Below are 8,264 nucleotides of genomic sequence, written 5' to 3'. Positions count from 1 at the left end.
TAGTTAGGGTTGGAAAGGACCTCAAGATCATCTAGTTCCAACCCCCCTGCCATGGACAGGGACACCTCTCACTAAACCATCCCACACAAGGCTTCATCCAACCTGGCCTTGAACACCGCCAGGGATGGAGCACTCACAACCTCCCTGGGCAACCGATTCCAGTGCCTCACCACCCTAACAGGAAAGAATTTCCTCCTTATATCCAATTTAAACTTCCCCTGTTTAAGATTTAACCCGTTACCCCTTGTCCTGTCACTACAGTCCCTGACGAAGAGTCCTTCCCCAGCGTCCCTATAGGCCCCCTTCAGATACTGGAAGGCTGCTATTAGGTCCCCCACGCAGCCTTCTCTTCTCCAGGCTGAAAAGCCCCAACTTCCTCAGCCTGTCTTCATACGGGAGGTGCTCCAGTGCCCTGATCATCCTTGTGGCCCTCCTCTGGACTTGTTCCAGCAGTTCCGTGTCCTTTTTATGTTGAGGACACCAGAACTGCACACAATACTCCAGGCGAGGTCTCACAAGAGCAGAGTAGAGGCACAGGATCACCTCCTTCGACCTGTTGGTCACGCTCCTTTTGATGCAGCCCAGGATACGGTTGGCTTTCTGGGCTGCGAGCGCACACTGCCGGCTCATGTTCATTTTCTCATTGACCAACACCCCCAAGTCCTTCTCCGCAGGGCTACTCTGAATCTCTTCTCTGCCCAATCTGTAGCTGTGCCTGGGATTGCTCCGACCCAGGTGTAGGACCTTGCACTTGTCATGGTTAAACTTCATAAGGTTGGCATCAGCCCACCTCACAAGCGTGCCAAGGTCCCTCTGGATGGCATCCCTTCCCTCCAGCATATCAACCGGACCACACAGCTTGGTGTCATCAGCAAACTTGCTGAGGGCACACTCAATCCCACTGTCCATGTCAGCGATGAAGATGTTAAACAAGACCAGTCCCAACACCGATCCCTGAGGGACACCACTCGTTACCGCTCTCCAGCCGGACATCGAGCCATTGACCACAACTCTTTGTGTGCAGCCATCCAGCCAGTTCTTTATCCACCGAGTGGTCCATCCATCAAATTGATATCTCTCCAATTTAGAGAGAAGGATGTCGTGTGGGACAGTGTCAAACGCTTTGCACGAGTCCAGGTAGATGACGTCAACTGCTTTACCTTTATCCATCAATTCTGTAGCCCCATCATAGAAGGCCACCAAATTGGTCAGGCAAGATTTCCCCTTAGTGAAGCCATGCTGGCTGTCACCACGCACCTTGTTGTTTTTCATGTGCCTTAGCATGCCTTCCAGGAAAATCTGCTCCAAGATTTTTCCAGGCACAGAGGTGAGACTGACTGGTCTGTAATTCCCCGGGTCTTCCATTTTCCCCTTCTTGAAAATGGGGGTTATATTTCCCTTTTTCCAGTCGTCGGGAACTTCACCTGACTGCCATGATTTTTCAAATACGATGGCCAGTGGCTTAGCAACTTCATTCGCCAGCTCCTTCAGGACCTGTGGATGGATTCCATCAGGTCCCACGGACTTGTGCGCGTTCAGATTTTGAAGATGGTCTTGAACCAGATCCTCTCCTACAGTGGGCCCAAGGTCTTCATTCTCACAGTCCCTGCGACTACTTTCTAAGAACTGGGTGGTGCAGTCAGAGCCTTTGCCAGTGAAGACCGAGGCGAAGAAGTCATTCAGAACCTCAGCCTTCTCCAAATCCTGCATAGCCAGTTCTCCCGAAAGCTTCCTCAGGGGGCCTATTTGGTCCCTAGTCTGTTTTTTGTTTGCTACGTAACTGTAGAATCCCTTCCTATTATCCTTAACATCCCTGGCTAGGTTTAATTCTAACTGGGCCTTAGCCTTCCTAAATACAAGACATCTAGTAGTTTCTTTAAATAAAATTTTGAATACTTAGATTTAGAATATTCTGCATAATTACACTATCATAGAATTTGCTGATAGCAAAGATAAAGATAACATTATATACTTTTAAGATCATAATATGTTTTATTTTTCATAATAATATACTAATAATATAATATTAATAATATGTATTATTATCCTATATTGCAAGACATGTCTGCATTCACTGTACTCAGGAAAGTGCCCTTTATGATGATAATTTTATAACTCAAACCATACTTTGTATCTGAGCATTTTCTGTGAATAGTTATAGTATCTACTTATTCACTCCAGTGGTTGTATTCATAGAAAGAGGAGGACACCAGAAAGAGTGATTGTGTGTGATTTCTCCCGTCTTTCTTCTCTTACAAAATACATTTGCCTGTTTGTCACAGCTGGCAGTTCTGGTCTTTTGGATGGTCAGTTCAGTGCTTAGTTCAGAAGCATGTTTTCCTTCTCCAAAGTCATTAAAAGGTCTTGTGGTAGACAGTGAGATACATCTGTATCTCAGTCAAGCTCATGATGTATGGGCAAGAGATAACAAGCCACTGCAAAGAGCTCTGCTGAGCTCAAGAAGGCTTTGAATTGACTCTTCAGTGTAAAAGAGAAAAGAGAAATGACATCTTAGTTCTAATTTTTGGTAAAGATAGCAGGTTATTGGGTCATGCCAGTGAGCTATCTGATGGGAATTGCTCTTCCATGCTTTCTGGAGTCCCATTTAGCTTTTAATCAAGGGGAAATGAACATTTCATGAAACAGCTGAAACAAATAAAGACAAAATTTAACAAACAGGACAGACAAGACTTTGAAATATAAAGGTCTATAACAGTAATAACTGAAAAATAATAATAATATGATAGCAGAGGCAGCCATTTCCTGCTATTAATCATAGCTGTAGTTTGAATATTAGTAAACCCAAATAGCTGATGTGATTGATAGCTTTTGTCTGAGACTATAGGGTGAGACAATAAGTGATGAACCCTGTGTCAGGTTCTATAGTTGATGTAGATTCCTACATTTCTAACTGGAGGTTGCGAAACATGCATCATTTTGCCAGAACTTGGCTTATAAGTGCGGTGTTAGAGGAGAAAAGAGAAAAAGACCAGGCTGTAAAAATCTGAGCTTTCAAAAAAAACATCCCATCGTAGCAGATAGTGAGAGGGGATGGGACCATAGATTTTGAAAAACACCCATGTATATTGCTGAAGAACTCAGAGCCCACTGGGAGATACGATGGCCAAAGAAATTTTCCCAATTTGGAAGAAGTCAAACAACTCCTGAGTGAGTGTGTGTCTGTGGGGAACAGCTCAGGTAAGAAGGCATCTGCCTTAGGCTGTGATAGATAATAGCAGAACCATGGGAAATAAACCAGCAATGCTCCATTTCTGCACACATATCAAGCTCTGAATTTTGGTAGATTCAAAACAAGTCCACACCATGCCATTGCTTGCCATGGGCCAACAAGATTAATATTTATAGTTAGAAGCCCATTTACCTCATAATTTGATCGTCATCAAATAGTTCCCTTGGAAAAAAAACTCTATCTTTCATTTCAAGACTAAGTCTTTACAGCTGTGAAGAATATAGAAGTCTAAAGAAAAAACATAAGCTGAAAGCAAGCTTTCAGACCCTCCAGGGAAGTAAAACAATTGTAGTGAAACGTGTCAGCTGCTGCATCCATTTCAGCAGACCAGAACTGCAACCTGAATATGAACATTTAAATCTCCATAACTAGAAGGGGATGAAAGAGACTTCAGTGAAAAAGTTTCTTTCATCTCTAGGCAAAAATTTCCCAGATACTACAAATTCCATTTCTTTTTCCAAATAACTGCTCCAGTTCAGCTGTTAAATATTAAAACAGAGATCTGTAAGGAGCTGCCTGTCAAAAATGTGGGCACAGAACAAAGCCGAAGTAACTGAATGGGGAGGCTGTGCTGCGAGCTGAACGGCCCCAGTAGTGAGCGCTGTCTGCTGTCTCTGCCAAACAGGAGCAGCTGCTGTGAGAGGGCCCATTCCTGTTGCAGTTACCTGAATAGGGTGGTGAGGCACTGGAACAAGCTGCCCAGTGCTTGTGATGCTCCATCCCTGTGAATTCTCCATCCCTGGCAATGTTCAAGACCAGGTTGTGCAGAGCCTTGGGCAACATGGTCTAGTGTGATGCCTCCTTGTGCATAGCAGGGGGCGTGGAACTAGATGATCCTAACTAAGGTCCTTTTCAACCCTAACTATTCTATGGTTGTATGAATTTACTGCATGGGCTTTGGGCAGACACAGCTTTTGATGGTTTAAGTGTTTACAAACTATTACATGCGAACTATGAGTTTTCCAAAGTAAATTTGTGTTTTAAATATATTCCTCCTTCATAAAAAAACAATAAATTTGTTCACATTGTTTACTCCAAGCTAGGGATCCTAAAGCAGGATGTAAACATTAACATTAGCATATAACATGCTACAATATCTTACTGCAAAAGCATAGCCAACCACAGAAACACTTCAGAGCATGACCCCTCAGTCTTGACCCACAGGGACTATCCCTTCTCACATGAGTAATTAATTCCACTCGGCTGACACCAATTTAATACTAAGCATTTGCTGCTTCTTAAAGGTTTTTGTGGTTTGGGTGGTATTTTATTGTTTTGTTTTTTGTTTTTTGTTTTTTGTTTTTTGTTTTTTGTTTTTTTTTTTTTTTACATAGAATCTTGTTTTATTGCTATCTTCAGGAAATTAACTAAAGCAAAAATGTCACATTTTGGACTGTTTTATAAATGTTTTTACTTCTGTAACTCTGTTCTGCTGGTGCTTTCTTGATTTATGCTGTAACTTAGATATAAATGTAACAGTACTGAGGCAGTGCAATACAGGACAAGTGATCAACAAAATCTAGAAATACTTCATCCTATTTTTATGCACTGTGATAGTGATACCGTGGAAGCCTGGGTAATGAAAATATTTTCTGAATGTCCCTCTGCTCTTTCACATTTTAACATCTGGTATGCTATTAAATATTTTCTTAATTTTATGTATTCTATATTAATATTCCATATAGGAATATTCTTAAGAAGATTTTCTTAAACATCTTTTAGCTTTAGGTAGAGAAACACAAGAGGGCACTTTAGTCCATTTATTTATTAATGCTGGCATCAAGAAACTCAGCACTACTCTGACCACTTAAAGAGTACCAGTGAAAATGCATTTTTAGCACTTTTCTTTCTTTCATTTTTAGCAATTTTCTTTCTTCCTTAACAGAATGAAACAGTTGTAAAACCTGCAGCAGTGGTCAACTAGGCAAGAGAGAGAATCAGGCAGAAAATGCATGCTGTACCTTTTGGGTGAAAGGTTCCTCTTGTTAAACAACTAGTGATCATGCCCATTTGAGTTGTGGTCTGAAACACTGGGATTAAGCAAGCATAATTAAAGGCAACATGTAGAAAACACCTTAAAAAACATTTTGGAAAATTATGTTGCTGATTAGGTGACTTGCTTCCATTTTGGTCAAAATCAGGCTAGGACTATTAAACTTCTGGAAATACGTACATGAAGTATAAAAATTGAGGCTTTTTTTTAGACCTTTTTGATGTCTCTAGGTGCAAAGTTGAAGCTGCAGATCCAGTAGCAGTCATTCTGCTGTGAACTTTCTCCTTACTCTCTGAGTTGGACAGTGATTATGAAAATGGGGATATTTTGGTGAGCGTGGCTATATTCAGCTGCTGAACAGCTGCTATATTTACCAGTTGATGCATAAATATATTTATTTAAAAAGAAATAAAAGCCCTAGGAGTTGATACGAGGATAATGGCAGTAAACTACTGCCTCAAGCACCAAGACTTTCTTTTTGCTGCTGGTAGTCAGCAGCACTGTACAACCACAAAATGTCTTTTACACTCCAGCAAGTTTCATGATGTATGTTAATCTTCAGTGCAGTGGATTTCACGTCTTTTTTTTTTTTTTTTCTCATTTCCATTTTTAGCCTTTCCTATTTTCCTGCGAAAAGGTATGTTCCAGGCCCCCTGAGGTTCTGTTGCCCTTCTATATTGTCAGGAACATTTTGCTGATAGTGATATTCTCAATGGCCCATTCTTTCCCTGTCTTACTACAAAACCACGTTTTTCAAGTTAGTAGCTGGGCAAACTTGTTTTAAGTGTTCAGTTGCATAGCTACCTGCCACAATGTGTTGCATGTCTTATTAGACCATGCTAATGAAGGATTATGCCCAATACCCCGGCACTCCTGCCTCTCACAGTTTGGGTTAATTTCTGTCTGGATAATGGCATTCGTTCTTTGTAGACTGTTTCTGGATTTGATTAGATTTACTGATGAGGAAGCAGTGTGTATTTGTAGAATAATTTTACCATTTTCTAGCAGTTCCTCTAGACCTACCATGCTGCCAAAGGATTCGAGGACCGGAAGGGAACACAGCTTGGCAGGAGCTCAAAGGAACTGGAGGCTAAACTGCATAGGATACAGTGGATTGCACTTATCAATATATCAGTTCTCACTGATATTGGTAATTGCATAGCAATGAGTGGGCAAATTTAAAAGTGGTATAACACATTCCTTTACCAGTTTGCATTCCTCAAAAATCCACTTACCTAATTGTTGTTTGGATAATGTGTATGATGTATCTTGAATAGGCATCTATTCACTGGCAAACTTGCTTCCTTAGTTCAAGCTGTAGGGTCTGTTTGAATGACGAAGTTTGCCTGTTCAATTCCCAGTGAAAGCTGGGTTGAAGATACTTCATATATCACCACAGAAATATGGTATGTAGAATCCCTTGCATATTAAGTAGTGCATAGTAAAGTTAAGGGAACTATAAGCTGTCATGGTTTAAGCCCAGCCAGTAACTCAGAACCACGCAGCAGCCCATTCACTCGCTCACTCCATTCTTCCTCCCTTTACTCCCAGAGCAACGGGGAGCAGAATCAAAAGAATGTAAATCCTGTGGGTTGAGATAAGAACAGTCCAGTAACTGTTCTTTACAGAAGTGCTTAATTTCTTAGGTATAATATTGACCTGAGAAATTATTTTTAGCCTGTGAGATTCTATCTAGTTTTATTTATACTGTCCATGAACTAACCAAGACAAAGTCTGTAATGGAATCCCACTAAGATGACAAATTCAAACCTGGAAGGGAATAACTTTTACAACTGTATTATTGAAATTTATTAGCATGCCCATAGAGCATAGCTTGTTTCGAAGCAGGCTGCACTTGTCTGGGAACCTTTCATTAGTGCTAGTAAGCTAGTTTAGAGCTGAGTTTCTAAAGGCCAGAGTGAGACAGGGCCATGATGTCCAGTCCCACTCAGCATGACCGGGGGAAGGTGATCCTTTACCCCACCCTGTGCAGCTCCCAGGAGAAACCACAAGCCCTCCAGAGGCTGAAAAATGAAACCACAATTTTATTGTAAACTTCCCTAAAACGGTGTCAGGAGGGAAAGTCAGGTTCTTATTCTTACAAAAGATACTAAGTAGAAGAAGAAAAGAAGAAAGGAAAAAAAGAAGGAAAGAAAACCAAAAAACAGGATCACCACCCTACGGATCCAGTGGCACCTTCTTGGTCAGCAATTTCACATTCTTTCACTCACCCTTTCACTTGTAGTTTTTTCAGTTGTAGTTTCTGGAGTCCTTGTTGTCCTTGCAGTCAGTGAGCCCACTGACCTGGGGTCCAGAGTGCATACCACACGGCTGCAGGATGGCTCCTTTTTACAGGGTCAGTATCTCTTGGAACCCTCCCACAGGTGAAGACACATTTGCAGGGAGATCTGATGAGCCCACAGACCCAGTTAACCCAGTTGTGCTTTCACATGTGCTGTCTCCAGCCAGTTTGTTGCTGGGGCAGTTGATTTGCGTGGCCTCAAGGCAGACAGCAGATGAAAGCATCCTCCACCTTGGTGAAACAGAATCCCTGCTCTGAATCCCTGCAATCTGCCCGAGTGATAGTGAGCGGTCAGTTCCTTCTGTCTTTCGAGTTGTTTTGAGACAAACACAAAAGGGGTCTCTTGACCATCACACATGACCCTTAACTTTGAAATTATAGGCAGGGTAGTGCATGTTACTGTGACACATTTCTTAGTGTTCAATCGGGATGAACTAACTAGCATACAAAAAAATAATTCTGTTGAGCTAGAAATTATGGTGATCCATACATACACTATATATAATGTATATATGCTATATATAGACACACTATATATAAAAGAATATTATATATAACTTTTTTTTTTCTTTTTTCACTCAGCCTGTAAGGAAACAGAGTTGGTGACCACAGTAAGTGAGGTATTTGAGCTCTAGATGGGGATTCCAAGCTCAGTGACAGGTCAAGTGAGAGGACTATTGGGACATTGTCAGGGTATGCAGGGATGCAACAAAGCAGGT

The sequence above is a fragment of the Lathamus discolor genome, chromosome Z (genome assembly GCF_037157495.1).
Source record: "Lathamus discolor isolate bLatDis1 chromosome Z, bLatDis1.hap1, whole genome shotgun sequence".
Lineage (NCBI taxonomy): Eukaryota > Metazoa > Chordata > Aves > Psittaciformes > Psittacidae > Lathamus > Lathamus discolor.
The sequence above is the reverse complement of the archived record's forward strand: the minus strand, read 5'-3'. Positions refer to the sequence as shown.